General features: G+C 35.5%; 1 pseudogene; it reads right to left on the bottom strand.

Annotated features, from left to right (window-relative positions):
* Positions 1 to 5,413: 5,413 nt before the first annotated feature.
* LOC124989277 (Golgi apparatus membrane protein TVP23 homolog B-like) lies at positions 5,414 to 17,860 on the bottom strand (annotated as a pseudogene).
* Between the last annotated feature and the right edge of the window lie 2,182 nt (positions 17,861 to 20,042).

Raw genomic sequence — 20,042 nt, 5'->3', positions numbered from 1 at the left:
ATCAGTAATATAAAAGAAAACCCAATAAAGAAAAAACCCAGGATCATAATATAAGTTTATTCATGAATTCTGCCAATCTTAAAGAAGAACTAATTAAAATCCTTGTCAAAGTATTCCAAAAATAAAAAGAGAGGGAATTCATTCAAATTTGCTCTATAAGACCAGCATTACTGATTCCAAAACCACACAAGGACATAATAAGAATGAAAGTTAAAGTCCAAAGTCCCTGATTAACATAGGTACAAAATTATCAAGATACTAGAAAACCAAAAACAACAGTACATTGGAAAGTTTATACCCTATGACTTATTCCAAAGATGCAAGATAGTTAAATGATGCAAATCAATAAAGATGATACATCACATTACCAGAATGAAGACAAGAAACATACTGTCATGTCAATCAGCACAGAAAAGGCATTTGATAAAAACTGAACATTCTTTCATGATAAAGACTCTCAAGAAATGTACGTAAACACAACTGAGGCCATATGTGACAAATTCGTAGCTAACATCCTACGCAGGGGAAAAGTTGAAAACATTTCCTCTAAGATCTGGAACAAGATGAAAAGACCTATTTTCACCACTCTTATTCAAGTATCTGCTAAAAGTCCTAGCCAGAGCATAAGGCAATGGAAAGGAAAAAAAAAAAAATCAAAATTAGAAAGGAGTAAGTCAAACTATCTCTGTAGACATCATTTCATATATAAGAAAAACAGGGGGCTGGGGAGATAGCTTAGTTGGTAGAGTGCTTGCCTTGTAAGCACAAGGCCCTGGGTTCGATCCCCAGCACCAAAAAACAAAAACAAAAACAAAAACAAAACAAAAAAAGAAACATAGACTTCATAAAAAGCTGTCGAACAGATAAGTAAATTCAGAAAAGTTGCAAGCTGTAAAATCAAAATACAAGAAACAGTAACATTTTTATATATCAATAATGACCTTGCTGGAAAAGAAATTAAGAAAGCAATCTCATTTACAATAGTTACAAAGAATAAAATATGTAGGAGTAAATTTAACAAGGATGTGAAAAACCTCTACAATGAATATTATAAAACATTGATAAAATAAATTTAAGTGGACACACAAAAAATGAAAAGACATCTAACGTTCATTAGTTGGAAGAAATAATAGTGTTAAAATGACCATATTCCTTAAAGTGATTTGCAGATTCAATGAAATTCCTATCAAAATACCAATGAATTCTCCACAGAAAGAGAAGAAAACCACTCCTAACATTCACATGGAGGCACACAAGACCCAGAATAGCCAAGGCAATCCTGAGTGAAAAAAAATTCTGGATAGATTCCAGTACTTGGCTTAAAAGTACACTACAAAGCTATGGTAACCCAAAGAGCATAGTACTGGCATAGTCAACATAAATACCACTATAACAGAATAAAGAACTTAGAAATTAATCCATGTACATATAGCCAATTGATTTTCAACAAAGTCACCAGAACATGCATTGGAGAAAGTCTTTTCAATAAGTGGTTTTGGTAAACAGGATGGCCACAGGTAGAAGAATGAAACTAGACCCCTCTTTCTCACTAGGCACAAAAGAAAACTAAAAATTATTAAATACATTAAAGGTAAAATCCCAACTTCTAAGTTACTAGAATAAACATAGAGGAAACAGTTTGGGACATTGGTCTGTGCAATATTCTTTGGAAAAAACTCAGGAGTTCTTGCCTGCTTTTAGCACAGGCAACAAAAGCAAAAAATGGCAAATGAGTTTATGTCAAACTAAAAAGCTTCTGTACAGCAAAGGAAACAGTCACCAGAGTGACAGGAGAGTCTACAGAATGAAACAAATATTTACAAACTTTTTATCTAACAAGATATTAGTATATAGAATATCCGAAGAACTCAATGTGATATATATATATATATATCATATATATGTGTGATATATATCTATATCTGTATCTATATCTATATCTATATCTATATATCTATATGATATATATATATATATTTATTTATATATATATATATGGGCAAAACATCTAAACAGACATACGAATATCCAAGAGGTATGAAAAAAATGCTCAATATCACTAACCACCAGGAAGTGCAACTCACAACACAATGAGATATCACCTCAACCCAGTAAAAATGGCTATTATCAAAGAGACAAAAAAATATCAAATGTTGACAAAGATACAGAAAAAGGGGAACTCTTGTGCATTGCTGGTGGGAATGTAAATGACTATAACCATTATGGAAAATGATATATGAGTTCTTTAAAAAATAGAATTAGAAGTAGAATATGCTCCAGCAATACTAATACTTGGTATGTATCCAAATGAAAGGATATCAATATGTCAAAGAGGCATCTGCATTCTCATGTTTATTGCAGCACTATTCACAATATAAGATCTATATAGATTCTATAAGATACAGACTCAACCAAGACATCTATCAATTGATGAATGAATAAAGAAAATGTTTACATATACCCAATAGAACTCCATTTAGCCATAAAAGAAAATGAAATCCTATAATTTGTGGTAACATGGTGGAACGGGAGGACATTATTTTAAGTGAAATACATCAGTACAGAATATTGCATCTCTTCATTTATATGGGGAAGTTAAAAAGTTGATCTCATAGAAATAGAGAATAGAATAGTGGTTACCAGTGTCTGGGAAGGGTGGAGGAGGTTGGAGGGAAGAGAGTAGGTGGAAGGGTATAGTTGGGTAGGAGGAATAACTTATAATGTTGTGAACACAGTAGCATAACTATAGTTGACAACAATTAACTGGGTATCCCAAAATAGCTAGTAAAGAGGATTTTCAACATTCCCAACAAAGCAGTGATAAAGGGTTGAATTGATGAATATGTCCCTTACCCTGATTGATTCATTATACACTGTATACATGTATTGAAATATCACATTGTACCACATAAATGTACACAATTTTTATGTGTCAATTACAAACAAACAAACAAACAAAAACTGGAGGGATTTTACCTAGGACTTGTAAATGATGGGTTATGGAAAGACACATTTGCCTTGATTTTATCTTAATAATAGGTTTAAGTTTTAACCTATTAAGTAGGTCAGTCTAAACCTATGAAGCAGATTGGAAGAAATAGATCTGCTTTTCCCTACTAACATGAAAGTGACTCAGAGCGCATCACAGAGAGGAGTGGGAAGAGATCTTCGTGGAAGTTTGACTGCAGAGACTTCAGGAGCTTGTCAATTCAGCAAAGAAAGAGCCTACAGCGAAAAAAAGCAAAAGTTGAACACAGGAAGGAGCATCAAGATGGCAACAGAGATAAACCATTTCTCCCCTGGGTTTTCTCTTGAAGACATGAAAGCATGTACAAAATTGACTTGCCTGCTTTTCTTAGATTTTGTCTGATTTTCTTGTTTATGGGGAAAGAGAACCCTACAGCACTTAACCTTTTATGGGTGGAAACACTGTATCTTTAATGTCTGTATTTTGTTTTATTGCTTCTAGAATTGAGTCATAGTTAAAAACTTTCCCCCTCTTCCAGGTAATAGAGTAATATACTTGTTGTGTCTTAGTCTAGTACTTCTGTACTTCTCACTTTTCACCTATCTATCTATCTATCTATCTATCTATCTATCTATCTATCTACATTTACATATTTTGATCTAATTTCATTTGGCACTTATCCTGGTGTATGTTGTGAAGTACAAATCCAATTATATATTTTTTCAAGTGATTATTTATTATTCTCAACATCATTCCTTATATTTTCATATTTCCCCCATTGATTGGAGATATCACCTTTGTTACAGAATACATTTATACATATGTACTTGCATCCATTCCTGAATGGTTTGTTTTGTCCCACTTTCTTTTTTTTTTTTTTTTTTTTTGTACCAGGTTTTGAACCCAGGTATGCTTAATTAACCAGTGAGCCACATCCTCAGCCCATTTTATTTTTTATTTTGAGACAGGGTCCAGCTAAGTTGCTTAGGACCTCCCTTAGCTGCTGAGGCTGGCCTTGAACTTTGCATCCTCCTGCCTCAGCCTCCCAGTCACTGGGATTACAGACCTGTGTCACTGCACCTGGCACCTGTCTTTCTGATACCATGTTTTTCTGGATGCCAAACAACTTTAAATAGATAGATATTATAATAATATATCTCTTTGGGTTTGCTCCTTTCATTTAAAATATTTTCAGGCTTTTCTTGTTTATTTATACTTGTTTATTTTTTGTAATGCATATATATTTATGGCAACTCAGTACATTTACAGGGAAAATTGGAAGTTACCTGTAATTTACATTTATTGATCATTCATTTCATGCCAGGCATTCAGCTAAGCACAAGCATATTATACTTGAAGAAAAGTACTGAAGTTCAGCATATTCAGTATTTCCAGTTCACCAGAGAAGTAACCCTTCAAAACAGAGGACCTACCTGTAATATTCTATGTGAATGCTTGGGAGGTGCTCATTATGGAGAGTTAGCCCTATATGGCTTCCTTTTAACTTTTAAAGTGATAAATGTGCAACATAAATTTACCATCACAACCACTTCAAAGTGTACAGTCTAGTGGTGTTAAATGTATTCACATTGTTGGACAGTGGATCTCTAGAACTTTTTCATGTTTCTTATTTATTTTTAAGTCTTTATATTAGCATATTGATGTCTGGGGAAAAATTTATTGGCATTTTTTTGAGACACAAGCAAAATCATAAATTAAGGAGTATTGATAACTTTATGAAGGTCATTTTCCTATAGAAAATATTGTCATTTCATTCAAGTCTCCTACTTTACATTTCAGAAGTAATATAAAATTTCTTTCTAAAAGTTTACACATCTCTTATAAACCTTACAACCAAGATTTTTCCTTTGGTGTTGATTCTGAAAATTGGCTTCTCTCTCATTATAACTTCAAAATGATTATTGTTTGTGTACATAAAAACACTGATTTTCAAATATTAATATTAGAGTTTCATTAATAAATTATCTTATTTTTAGTGTTTTTCCATTGATTCTCTTGGGTTTTCCATATATAAATTATGTCCTGTGCAAGTATACATCGTTTTAGTTTCTTTCTTTGAAAGTTTTATGTCCCTAATTGCTTCCTCCTGCTTGTTGCATCTTGCAGCTAGTGTGTGTGTGTGTGTGTGTGTGTGTGTGTGAGAGAGAGAGACACACAGAGAGAGAGAGAGAGAGAGAGAGAGAGAGAGAGAGAGAGAGAGAGAGAGATACTCAGGATGGTTTCCAGGGCCTTGTGTATGTTAAGTATCAATTCTACCTTTGAGCTACAGCTACAGCCCCTAATTTTTACCCAATACTTTAGGTCTGTCTTCTTTTTTAGATTCCACAAATTAGATACTACTATTATTTTATACATGAGACAGAGATGTTTGCATTTTGATCCATAGAACAAAGGATGTTCTTAGTCTATCTATTCTGTAGGTAACTATGCAGCGTCTTGTAGCACCACACCTATGATAACCACAGCCAACCACTTCACTCTGAAGGAGAAGAGAGCACTAAAGGCAAAAAATACCTATTGCACTGGACAATCATCCTAACCAAAATATTCTTTTTTTAATTATTATTTTAAAAACTCATTTTATTAATTAAAACTTTCTCATTTCCCAAGGCACTGCAGGAGCTTTCACAAAAATACAATTTTTTAAAAACCAGGTGAAGTATATGCTTTAAGAGTCCCATGGTAACATAATTAGAAAAGACAATTACACTGAACACCAAATATCTCCCAATAATGCTATGTTTATTCAGCTTCTGAGACAGTTTTATTTTCTGAGGAGCTACCTTCCTGAATTCAAACCGAATGACTCTTAAATAATTCTCATCAATATGATCCCACCACTGAAGGCCAACCATTAGCCTACCTGTGTTGTTTTTCACAACCCCAAAGTCACATGGCAAGATAATTGTCACCATGCAGGCAATAAAGCCACTACTTGAGTAATTCACAGAGAAGATATACTATAATGGCACTGACTTGGAAGAACAAATGGAAAAATGATGCCACTGGATGTCTGATTTTGGATTTTTTTGGTCTATTAGTTGTGTCTCCTTCTGATCAAACAAGGAAACATCTTTGGTATCATCATGCTGTCCCTGCAGGCAGGACCCCTAGCCACTGTCACCTTCTCTCTGTACCCACAGTCCTTGCCTTTGTTTTTTGGAGGGATTTTTATTATGCACACAATTCCAGAATAGTAGTTATTTTAGAAATATTTTATTTTCTTATACAGTTTCAGTTTTGCTATTGAGAAGTCTATTGTCAGCAGTTATTATTTCTTTGAGGTCCAGCCATTTTGTTTCTTTATGCTTTTTGTTGATTATTCATGTTGCTCTCTTACTTAGTATTATGGAAGTTGTTCTTCCTAAATCTTTGGATTATGTCTTTTAACAATTATAGGCAATTCTCAACTATTACCTCTATGTATATTATCTCTCCTTCTTTATTCTGTCCTTTTGAAAGACATGTTAAATGTAAATTAAAATTGCCCATTTTTAAAACCATTTTTCTCCTTGCTGAACTCTTCAGATCAATCTTCTGTTTCAGTAGCTCTCTTCTCAGCTATGTTTAATGTCATCTTTTCCATATGTACTGAATTTTTCGTTTTAATGGCTACAATTATAATTTCTTTATCATCTGACATTTTAATGTTTAATTATTCCATTGGTTACTTCACTTGACTCACATTTATTTCTGTATTTTAAAATTTGTATTTATGCCCATATTCACTATGATTTAATCTGTGGAAATTTGCAAGGTTCAGATTGAGAATTTCAATTTGTTTCTTCCAGGCATCCCAAGGGTGTTATAGGTCTGGGGCCACTTTAAATTTCTCATTTTGGAATTCCTACCCAAATATTGTCCCAACTTCCAAATCAAGGTGAAGTATGACTGTGTTATAAATTCTTAATTTCTGGTTCCCTTTAGGTTGATCCCTGATAATTTTCTTTTTTTCTTCTTACAATATCAGCTGGTTATTCATAAGAGGTTTTTTGTTTTTTTTTTTTTTTTTTTTTGTTTTTTTTTTTTTTTTTTGGTGCTGGGGATTGAACCCGTGGCCTTGTGCTTGCAAGGCAAGTACTCTACTGACTGAGCTATCTCCCCAGCCCAAGAATTTTTTTTTTGTTATCCAGCAATTATATTTTCTTTAACAAAACTATTTTAATAAAATTTTTAGCACTTAAATATGTGTACATCAGTTGTTGAAAAATTCATCATTTTCCCTTTCCTGGTGAATAGTAATACACACAACCAAGCTTGATGATATTCTATAACAATACGCCATGGAATTTTTACTGTTTTAGGTGAACAGAACTACATAAGACCTTGATTGTTTTAACTCCAGTAAATTGCAGAAGTAGATATGGTTTTTCATTATTCTTTAATACCAAAATTAAAGTTGGAAACTTGAAATCCTTTTTGACTCTATACTGTATTAAGTGATGAGAATAAAATTAATGACTGTATTTCTGTATTAGTCAGGGTTCTCTAGAGGAAGAGAATCAACAGGAAGTATGATTATAAAATGGGGATTTATTAGGTTGGCTTTCACGGCCAGAAGCTGGATAGTCCACAATGGCTGTCTGCAACTGGAGAGCTGGAAGAACCAGCAGCTGCAGAGTCCAAGATGCAGAAGCCCCAGAACAAGAATGATCAACAGTGCTACCCTAGTCTGAAACCAAGGCTTCTGGAAACTACCTGGAGAATCACTGGCAGAGTCCACTTTGGAATAGTGAAGAAGCGAGGGTTGGGTATCCTCAGACAATCTAAGCAGCAATCAAGAACCCACAAGAACCCGTTCAAGAAGAGCGGAGCTTGCGTCTGCATCAGCTTCCTTGTTCTTCCAGCTTTTATTCCATCCTATTGGGTGGTGCTGTCCATGCTTAGGGAGGGGCTCCTCTTCAGTTCCTAGCCCACATTCCAATCATTCCTAGACATGCCCTCATGGACACACCCAGAAGCCTCTTAATCATGGGCATCTCTTAATCCAATCAAGCTGACAATTCAAATTAACCATTACAACTTCTAAACTTTTTCAACTTTTCACCATGTATTGTTTCACTTTGCTCTGAATCTCTTCTTTTTGGGATGGGGCTGATCACTCTTCCAACATGATGCTTGTGGGAATCATCAGTGACAGTGCATATGACCCAGGCCTGGCCAAGAACATCTATTTTTCATCAGGGACTGAACCAAAAAGGGCAGGTGATCCAGGGAAGACCAGATTCATTTTTTAGGACTTGATTTGTGAACTCTGGGGAAGGAAGTTATCTCTCTCCTTTTGGGATCACAGATCTTAAGAGTGTGGACTTCCATAGGGTCAGCCTGAAAATGAAACCAGGAAACAGAGAAACAGGAGACAGGTAAAGATCCCTGGCAACATCATTTGTGGCCTGGCACTCGGCTGTGCCAATGGCAAATATAGTTTTGAGATTGTTATTTCAATTAATCAGTGCAAATAAAGCACTTCTCCAAGGAATCAAACACAATTTATTTTAGAACCAAATACGAAAGATTGAATAAGAAGAAGTTTTATCCTTAATTCTCCAGTACACATTTTATTGTCTGCCTCTTGTTTTTTTTGGCAATGCTGGGGATGGGACCCAGGGTATCACACATGCTAGGCAGGCACTCTACCACTGAGCTGCATCCCCAGCCCCAATAACTTTCTTCTGGTACTTGGCTCTGTGTTTAGGTTGTGTCAGTCATATCAGTGGTTTCCAGGGTTTACACGCTGCATAATTTGATTAAAGAGTCAAGACTGAAATTAATCTATTTTTTTGTGCTTTAGAAAAATTCTCAAAACACATTTATTATGCTTCCAGTCCATAATTGTTCAATTAAATCTTTCTTCTAAAAATAGCTTTGATCAAGAGAATTATTTACTTTATACATATTCAACAACAGAATTCATCCATTTTCTTCAGAGTTCCATAGAGGCAAAAACTGGTCCAACCTAACAGATGTAGCAAAAATTATGTTTCCTATTTTGGCTTCTGTATGATAATGACCAAAGAAAAGAAAAATCCTTTGTTGTCTTCATCTCGCTTTCAACATAATGTTATCAATGCCCTTTTCTTCCTCTGAATCCCCCCACCTGGTGGGGATGGTACCCAGGGTCTCATACATGACAGGCAAAAGCTCTATCACTGAGCCACACACAGTTCTAGCACTCTCCCTGTGAATCTTGATCTGGCATTTACTCCTCATAGTCTGACAGCCTGAGGATTCATCGATCTTACACTCCAAAAATGAATATTTCAAAGCTTTGCAGCATTCTTTCTTCAAACATTGCCAAGGAGATCTTCCTTTCCAACAAACGTTTAACCTACTGGGAGTTGGGGATAGCAGGGGAATTTCTTCTAAGCTTGCATGCTCCACCTCCAGGTGACTGATGGAGTTAGCAGGTAGCAGGTCAGAAAGCTGGAGCAGCAGTCTGGGTCCTCCTGCCCACTGCATGGGCTGCCCTATGGCTTACTTCGGTCTTGGGGTAATGAGGGTGCCTTGTACCTGCTGTGCCCTCGACCCCTTTTGTCCTCAATGGCTACGTTGTGTATGTTTTTTTTTTTTTAACAGGATTTCCCCACTGGATGCATAATCCACAAGTTGCCAGAAACAGAAACCTTGCAGGTAAACCCTTTAACATGTTTAAAGTTTTTTTAAGTGAATGTCCAAAGAAAATAAATAATACAAAGACTGTAGCATGTTTTTACTTTCCTCTTTAGCCTATTAAAAACCCTGTGATGTTTAGTCATGCTAAAGTTTGAGAATCAGCATTGTAAATGATCTAAAGAAGAAAACAGGTGGTGAAACCTCCCAGACTCTTCTTATCCCCTAAGTTTTAATTCTGAATACAAAACAGAGAAATGGAAGTACTTAAGAGTATGTACAGAAAAATAGAAGAGCTACAAATGAATTTGAATACCAAAATGGAATTTAAAAATAGTTATATACCTTCTCTGTATAAATATTTGTTTGGTTACTACCTAAATGAAGGGATTGCTACTGAATGCATCCTGATGACCTCAGCTCCATACATGGCTAAAAATTAAAATACCTAGCACTTTATAAAGGATGTTAAGGAAGTTAGAAGCTAAACAGAAAACATCCCATTACTATTTCATAGTATTTTCTCCAGAAATCTAGAAGACCGTGGTCATTTCTGACGCATTTCGAGAAGGATATGGTAGATTAAGATACAAAGATCAAAGATAACAGCCTTATAAAGATGATTGGGAAACTTCCGTCCAGAAAGCTGAGTAGGACATGGCTAAAATATATGAATTAAGCATTGGATAAGGTGACACGCAATTTTTGTCAAACTGAAGCAACAGTGGCATTCTTTAAAAATTTGAGAAATTTAGGTGAAATATTGGATTGTATTGTTCATTTTGATAATTAACATATTTTAAAGCTGAAGTTAGGGAATGAAAAAGTATTTGAAATAAATATCAAGAAAAACTATACTATAGTGTGGAACTTGAACTAAGTATTAAAGAATCTATAGTGGGAGACTAAAGAGTGAAGGTATTAAGATGTTTCAAGACAAATATTTGGGAAGGGGGGACAGGCAAGGGGACTGAAATTAGCCAGTTTGAGTAATAGGACCTTGTTTCTGTGTGATTACAGAATTGAAAACTTTCTGAGAGTTGGGATAGTTTAGTGCTTAAAAGATCAGGCTCTAACTACAGAGTGGGAGAAAATCTTTACCACAAGCACTTCAGATAGAGCCCTAATCTCCAGAATTTATAAAGAACTCGAAAAACTTAACAGTAAAAACAAATAACCCAATCAATAAATGGGCTAAGGAACTGAGCAGACACTTCACAGACGATATACAATCGATCAACAAATATATGAAAAAAATGATCGTCATCTCTATCAGTTAGAGAAATGCAAATCAAAACTAAGATTTCACCTCACTCCAATTAGAATGGCAATTATTAAGAATATAAGCAACAATAAGTGTTGGCAAGGATGTGGAGAAAAAGGTACACTTAAACATTACTGGTGGGATTGCAAATTGGTACAAACACTTTGGAAAGTAGTATGGAGATTCCTTAGAAAACTTGGAATAGAACCACCATCTGATCCAGTTATTCCACTCCTTGGCCTATACCCATAGGAGTTAAAATCAGTGTACTACAGTGATGCAGCCACGTCAATGTTTAAAGCAGTTCAATTCACAATAGCTAAATTGTGGAAACAACCTAGATGCCCTTCACTAGATGAATGGATAAAGAAACTATGGTATATATACACAATGGAATATTACTCAGCCTTAAAGAAGAATAAAATTATGGCATTTTCAGGTAAATGGATGGAGTTGGAGAATATCATGCTAAGTGAGATAAACCAATCCCAAAAAACCAAAGGCCAAATGTTTTCTCTGATAAGTGGATCCTGATACATAATGAAGGGAGGAAGAGTTAAGGGAAGAATAGAGGAACTTTGGATTGGGCAGAGGGGAATGAGGAGAGGATTGGGGGAAGGGGATGGGAAAGATGGTAGAATGGGAGGGACATCATTACTCTATGTACCTGTATGATTGCACTAATGGTGTGACTCTGCATCATGTACAACCAGATAAATGAAAAGTCATACTTCATTTGTGTACAGTGAAAGGAAATGCATTCTACTGTCATGTATAACTAAATAGAACAAATAAAAAATTAAAAAAAAAGATTAGATGCTAGACCAGGAATAGAAAGAGTATGTCAGCAATTTCTGTACTTTTGAATTTTCTCATAAAAGAGAAATAGGTGACATTACTTGTAATAATATGTATTTATAGAACCTAACATATCCAAAATATCATCAAAACATTGTAGGCAATATAAAAATTGTGAATGAGATATTTTATGTTCTTGTTTTTCATACCAGTTTTTCAAAAATTTGATGTATAATTTTATATTTATAACACATAACAATTTGAAAGCTAAATTTTTTTTGCAGAAATATTGTTCTATATTTAATTTTAATAAATTTACAGTTGAAGATATATTCACATACTTAATAACTGCATTGTTTTTAAAATTAAAATTAAATTAATAAATAAAGAAAAAAATTAATTCCTCAGTTGAATCAGCCATATTTCCAAGCTCAGTAGCTATTTGTCTATAGAACAGTGCAGCTCTAGAGACTAATTCTTCAAAACCTGTCTATGTCACTACTTTCTAGTGATTTGGACATACTCCATAACCTTGCTAAGTCTACTTATTTATAAAATAGGCTAATAATATTACCTAGTTAATGGTAAAATTTTGGAGGTCAAATCAGATAAGCCCTGTAATTCACATAACATGATACCCTGTGCATAGTGACTGCTCATGGTTATTATTTTGACAATTAGGAGTCTAGAGATGGGAATCAGGCAGGTCTTGGCAAGAATGAAAAATCTGTCTTAAACATGCTGGCTTTGCGGTGAAGATGGGGAATCTACCTGCAGAAGCGAACAGGGAGGATAATTTCTTGGGGACATTCTGATGGCTGCCGCAGCACTGAACATGCACTTTTCTCTTGGTCCCACCAGGCAGAACTGTTTGACATCTCCTAGTTGTGGCTGATACAGCTCAGGAACTGATTTGATTTTGAGGGCTTCGAATTGTATTTGCACATAGGTATTTAAGAAATCCTTACTGAATGAACAAATTGCCATCACCAAGGGACTAAATGTAACAAGAGGACAGAAAATAGAATAATTGAATATTTTAGAAGACTTTGGTCAATTACTACCTGAGCCTATGCTTTTAAAGTAACGACAGTTTGAATTAACACTTTGACATACTCTGATATACCTTTTGAAATGGATTAAAAACATCAATTTTGTGCTAAAAGTTTGGTATATTAAAGGTACTCTGAGATATTAAAAATTAAACCCTTTATTCTCAAAAGGGCATGGTGCTTTAATTCAAATTAATACAGTTTTTTATTTTGTTGCTTCTTATTATTCACATTTTCAGCCAATGTCTATGATTTTGAGAGTTTGAAAACGATGAAAGTCATATGAAAGGTACAGAAGAAATTACCCAGCACTTCTCCCTCCTAGAAAAATCATTCTCTCTCAACAGGTGCACCTTGGAGAATTCCATTAGCGCACAACAAAGAGTCAGTCTAGTTAGTGTGACGTCGCTTCCCCATTTGGTGACACTTTTCTATAGCATTCTTGAGGCTATCTCGTTTGACACTTTGGAACAGCTGCCAAGTCCTTTCCTGCTCCCTGTAAACAAGGCTGTCACTCACAGAGTGTTCCTCTTACCTTGGGTAGGGAATGGAGGTTAATGACTTTGGAAATGGAAAACAGAACAACCATCAAAAGGACTTTTAATACCAGGAGAATTATGGGAGAATAATTGAATCAAATAAATAAGAATATAAATAGACCGTGTTACAAGCTACATTTGTTAAAAGGTTTCATATCAGTTGAAGTTTTGTGTTACCTGGGAAGAGTAATAAAAAGGAATAAAATAGATTGAAAATGGTTACCCTTGAGAAGTTATTTCTGACTTTTTGGCAGGATTCCCCTGTGGCTGCTGATGCCCATATAGTGTATCTCATTCCTACTTTCTTTTCAACTTCAATTCTGCTTTACAAGTAAGACTTCTGATAGTTTTTTCCCTCTTAGAGTGTCTTTGATTTATCATTTAGTTTAGTGGTTAAAGAAATGAGACAAGCCTCTGTAACTGGGGAAATGCTGACATTTTTAGGCTTCTGATAGGTGGCCTTTTAAGGTCAAATACTCTAGGAGGAATCAAGAGCATTTACTTTTTTGGGCAGATACTGTTCAATCTGAATTAGAAGATACTAAAGGGGAATTTGAAGAGTAGGGAAGGACTTCTAAGAAAGAAACAACCTCATACACACATACACAAGCAAACTGCTGGGAGGATGGGAACAGATTTTGCATTATATTTAACAAACTTCTCAAAGGTGAGGCATACAGGTAACATATATACCTTTTGCAAAAGATTGGCCAGTTTGTTATAAAGATCTTTTGGTTTTGTAGTTTTAAACTGAATATTCTGGTTCCACGAGTCTCATATAGTATTATCATTATTAATCTCACAAATATTAATAAAGAATATATTCAGAGCATTGTGCTAGACACTGCATTTAGAATGAAAAAGATACTGTGGTTTGTTCATGGAGTTTACAGTCTAGTAAGGTGAGAAATAAAATAGACAATTGAATACATTTATTATTATTATAAACAAGAATTTATAAAGACAAAGAGAGTCATCAGGTCAGGAAATTAGATATTTCACCTCAACTAGAAAATATAATGAGAAACAGATCCAACAAAGAGCCTGGGGGGTGAGAGAAGGGCAAGGGCTCGTTGAAAATTGGGGAACTTTGTTATGTAGCACTAGATATCTAATATACATTGTCCTTTCTACTCTATGAGTTGTGTCTTATCTATGAGTTGTTAAATATTTAGTATTATAATAGTAATTATAAAGTTTCAAGTCAGGAAAGAACATGATACGGTTCAGGAATGAGAGATCCATGATTGTGGTTCACTTTTGTAGAGATTAGCACTGGATAAGGTTGGAGAGGTAGGAAGGGAGTTGTGAGCTTGTTACTGAGTTTGTTAAGTGTCATCTTTTTAGATGATTTTTTTTCTTTCTATTATGTGAGAGCTAGTACAGTATTACAAATGAAGAATGGCAGAAGCTCATATTATGTTGGTGGCATCAGACAGAGTTAAGTATATGGATTCAAGGTATATTTTGGAGGTAGATTCCAGAGGGCTTTCTGTTGGGTTACTATGGATGGAAATCAAGGAAGAAGAAGAGTAATTTGTGAATAGCATCTCAGTTAGTTTCAGGTTTGAGTATCCAGGTGGATGGGAATGACAAGGAGAATAATTTATTTGGGAATAAAGAGTTCTGTTGCAGACATATTAAGTTTAATTTGCATGTATAGCGAGTGAAGATCTCAAAGTGAGAGTCATGTATATAAATCTGGAGGCATAAATGTGGGATTCATTGAAATTACATGGGCTTTCATGTGTTGGATATATTTGGACAACTTGAGGGAGAGAGAAGAGATGTCATGTGACTGAGTCTTGAGAAATGTCAACATTTGAAAATAGGCAGAAAAGGAGCAGTTGGTAAAGGAGACCAAGTAGAAGCAGCCAGAAGAAAAGAAATATGATAGTGTGATATTGTAGGAGAACATTTCCTAATGGGAAAGGGTTACCTGACCAGATGTGAGACTGAGTAAAACAAAGGAAAGTGTCCACAGCAAATGGCAGAATATGTGCTTTTTGATAAGCATAATATTGACAGAATGATGGGGTTAAAACCCAACTGAAATGTGTGAGGACAAAAATGAAAGATGTAAAACAGAAATACAAAATCAACATCTACTGTGGGGTATTACCCAGGAAGGGGATCAGAGAAATGGGATTAAAGGAGGATATTTTCAGAAAGGTGGTATCATTTCAGATAGATGATATGATTTGGGGATTAATGTAAAGGGAGAGAGAGAAACTGATAATTCAAGAAAGACAGAATAGAAGGTATTGGAAATAAAATGCAACAAGCACACATGGAGGTTTTAACCATAGAAGCAGTAATGGCACTTCCAGTGCAGATTTGTTGGCAGGCTTGGTGGTAGAAAGTGAGGAGGTCCTTATCTGATTGCTTCTGTTTTCTTAGTGAGCTCAGTGGAAATATTCAAATACAATTTCCTGAATGTAACTCCATTTGGCCCTATGTGACCAGGTGTCCTCTGCCTTTGGGCTGTGAGTATATGTGATCAATAAAGTGCTGTCAATTTCATCTGTTCTGTGCTAGATGTTGTATATTGGGCTATCTCCATAACTCTAGGATGGGATTCCTCCCTTACAAAGGCAAAGAACAGGCAACTGAAACTGATAAATGATTTGCAAATATTTTCTTCAATTCTCTGTGTGGCTTTTCACTGTCTTGATAGTATCATTTGAAGCATGAAAGTTTTTAATTTTCATGAAATCCTGTTTATCTTGTTTTGTTTTGGTCACTTGCATTTTTGGTCCTATATCTGAGAAGGCTTTGCTTAACTTTGGGTCACAAAAATGCACACCTATGTGTTTATAAGATTTCATGGTTTTAGCTCTTACATTTAGGTCCATGATTCACTTGTAGTTAATTTTTATGTGTGGTGTAAAAAATGGTTCCAACTTTACTATTTTGCATGTGAATTGTTTAGCACCATTTATTGAAAAGAATGTTTCCCCATTAAGTTTTCTTGGCACATTTGTCAAAAATTGTCCATTACTTTTTATTTTTTTATATTTGGAGAAATTTCCATTTTTGAGTCCCACATTCCGATGTAAAGTCAAAACTTATTTATAGCCTCCTGTGAAGCTAAAATGTAGGCAGATATTCTAGGATTCATCCATAAGATGTATTTGTGACAGACTTTGATATATGAACAAATAGCTGTAGGTGACACCCCCTGCTTGCTGGTGCATGCAGTGTGGCAATGGCCACAGTGTTTCCTTTAGTCTTTGATGAGACCATAGAAGTACTGGTCTTTTTTTTTTTTTTTTTGTTCTGGCGATTGAATCTAGGGATGCTTAACCACTGAGCCATATGCCCAGTCCTTTTTATTTTTCATTCTGAGACAGGATCTCACTTAATTGCTCAGGGTCTTGCTAAGTTGCTGAGACTGGATTTGAACTTGTGATTCTCCTGCCTCACCTTCCTGAGCTTCTGGGATTACAGACATGTGCCAACACACCTGGCATGTTGATCATTTTTTAACCAGCTGCATCAAGGTTTTTGTCACTGTAACCAAACTCATTCTTGGGTCTGGTTCTTCAGGCCTCCAAGCAACACTTTTGTGTATTATTATTATTATTATTTTTTGGTTTTTTATTTTTGTTTGTTTTTTCATCAACTAGTGTCCACATCTGTTGCTTATAACCAAGAGCCTGACTAATAAACACCCTAAGGAGAGATAAGTAAAATTTCAGTCTCAGATTTGATTGTTTAATTGGACCTGGTTTGACTTATATTTCTTCCTTAAGGAATGGAACCCAGACCAACCTCTCTGGCTCTTGATATCTGAATCTTTATCATCCCTTTAGGACCTAATCTTTGACTCCAGATATCTTGTCAGGTTAAAGATTGAAATTGCCTAGCCAAACTCAATTCATTTTGTTTCAGTTCTCAGGGCTCAGGGGCATTCCAGTTATCGCAGGGAGTAGAGAGAAGTTGTATCTCATGGGAAACATGGAGGAAGTAGAACAACCACATTTGAGGAGAGATAACAGCTATAATGAACCAATTACAGTAGATGAGATAGCAGCAGATAGTCACCTGGCACTTACAGATCTCCCTTCCTCAATTCCTCTTAAGAGAGACCCTCAGTTCTACTCCCACTCTTTTCTTCAGAAAAAAAAAAAATTGGTTAACTAGATAAATGATTTTGTTTCTTCAAGGAGATGTAAAACCTTAAAATATACAGCCCACCGTTTGTTAACAAATTCCAATGTTTGAATTTTTTATGTTCTGTGAAGGGATTTGACTAAATAAATAGATGTCAACAAAACTTTCTATTCTCTAGAAGTTATATATTCCATATTTTCTACTTCTAGCCACTAAATTCACATTTGTGGGCTCTGGAACTACTTATATTGGTAACCCCAATATCTACAAAGAATACCTGGGGATACACTATAGGGGTGGGACAGCGAATTTCTCCAAGGGTCTTTTGAAGCTTCCAGGATTGTTTCCTTTGGCTGTTGCAGTGGTTGCTGGGTAATGCAACAGTGATGGTTCCTAAGGTGGAGATATATTGCATGTTCTCTATCTTGGCGAATTGAATTCTACTGTCGTTTTCTTTTTGCTTTATAGATGACCAGCTTAAATCTTTGCCCATGTTGTTAAAAACTAGAATCACCGTGAACAGAGTCATTGGGAAAAGTTAGACATTTTTGAGAGCATGAACCAAGAAAAATAGATTGGTAAGAGTAAAAGTAATGTGAAATGGTCTCTATCAAAGTTATTATGTTTGATAGGTTTTTCTAAGGCATTAACCTTACAGGTGTCTTCAAGAGATGCTTTCAAGATACAGCACTCTGATAAAAGAAGACAGCAGAGTCAGTGGGCTAAGAAATAGACTGGGAATAGAGGGACTTTATTTGAAATTCCATTTCACTACTGAATTTCTGAGGTATAGTGGTATTATGGCTTAGATATGGTATCCCCCAAAAGCTCACATGTGAGACAATGCCAGAAGTTTGGAGAAGAAATGATTGGGTTATGGATTTAACCTAATCAGTGAATTAATCCTAATGGGATTGGCTGAGTGGTAACTGGAGGCAGGTGGGGTGTGACTGGAGCAAGTGGTTCACTGGGGTGGGGCTATGGGGTTTATATTTTGTATCTGGCAAGTGGAGTCTCTCTCCCTCTCTCCCTGCTTTCTGATCATCATGTAAGCTGCTTCCCTCCACTATACTCTTCTGTCATGATGTCCTGCCTCACCTTGGGCCCTGAGGAATGGAGCCTACTGTCTGTGAATTGAGACCTCTGAAACTGTGAGTCTTCAAATAAACTTTTCCTCCTCTACAGTTGATCTGGTTAGTTTTAGCAAAAAAGCTGATTAAAACAAACGGCAAAGTCATGGAGTCCATCACTACTTCAGTTTTGCTCTCTGTAAATGGGAACAATAGTTTCTTCTATAGTTCAGTAAATTATAATTTCTTCCTATTATGGAAGCATTATACATTTATTCATGAAAAATGCAAATAGGAAGGAAGAGTGCAAAATTCATCTTCTGTCCTCCTTTCCCAACCTAGAGGTAATAATTACCTCACTTGGGTACTTATCCTTTGAGTCTTCCAGATTATTTTCTTTATATTCCCAGTTTCAAGAACCATCCTTTAGCAAAACCTGATACACATTGAAAATTCAATGGAAGTCCACATTTCACTGTCACCTACTCTCTTTTCTCCCTCTCTTTTCTTTGAGATAAGATGAATTTAATCATACCAAAAGATCAGTAAAATAGGCACAATATATAGACTTTGTTATTTCATCAAATTGTTGTTTTGTTCTATATGAAACAGGTGAAGTTTCAAACATAGGTATATATGCCTAGGAGAGTCATAATGACAGATATTGATCTTGCAGAACAAGATCTTGTGGAATATCCACACATAGTTATGGATATTAACAGTGCACAAGAGAATAATTGCCAATGGAATGACACGGCAAGGGGAGAGCAGGCCCCTTTGTGATGGAAAAGCCCTCCTGAGGTGGGAACCACAACTTAAGGACTGGGAAAGACCCTGATCTTTGTGTGATGCTGCATGAACCAGTCAGTGTTGGCTATGATGACCCCGTGCCCAGACAGGGACTGCTCAGTTTACTTAAGCCTTCATGGTCATCATGGGTTGATGTATTTTCCTAACATCCTCAGGGACTCAGGCTAGTTTAGGACCCTAACCCAGATGGTTAGGTTTGTTTGTAAGGGGTCTTATGGGGAGAAGAGTTGGTCATATTATTACATCGCCATCAAGAGGTAGGCCTAGATCTTCTGTGTTGCTTCCTCTCCATATTTCTGATTGTCCATGAATAGGACATTGGTTGCCTGGGGAAGAGGAATAGAAGGGGCATTTTACATAGTATATCTTCTTGTACATTTGATTTTTATGAAGGAAAATATCAGGCATTTCAGATATCTATTTCTTTTGGAAGCTTCAAAAGAATATAGGAGAGTATTTACATGCAGGTAATGCTACTTCCTATAATGTTCTGGACTAATGAAAAAAATCTAGAGGAGATGTTGCTCTTATTGCAGAGTGCATGCCAAAATAGGTGTTATACTACAGGATCTGAATCACCTTAATTCTACCTACTGATAAATATGATATGATATCCCCCATCTTAGCCATTAACTGTGTATACCACACTGCAGTCTTTTTCCATTAAATAAAATAACTTTTTTGTTATCTTCTGTACAATGATGAAACTTTTCTAGTCCTAACTATTTTGTTATTTTTTAACTTTATGATTTAGGACTAATGGGTAATTTTTGAAATAGGGAGAAAATTTATGTC

The sequence above is a fragment of the Sciurus carolinensis genome, chromosome 7 (genome assembly GCF_902686445.1).
Source record: "Sciurus carolinensis chromosome 7, mSciCar1.2, whole genome shotgun sequence".
In the NCBI taxonomy this organism is placed as follows: Eukaryota; Metazoa; Chordata; class Mammalia; order Rodentia; family Sciuridae; genus Sciurus; species Sciurus carolinensis.
Note: the sequence above shows the minus strand (reverse complement) of the source record. Positions and strands in the feature narration are given on the sequence as shown.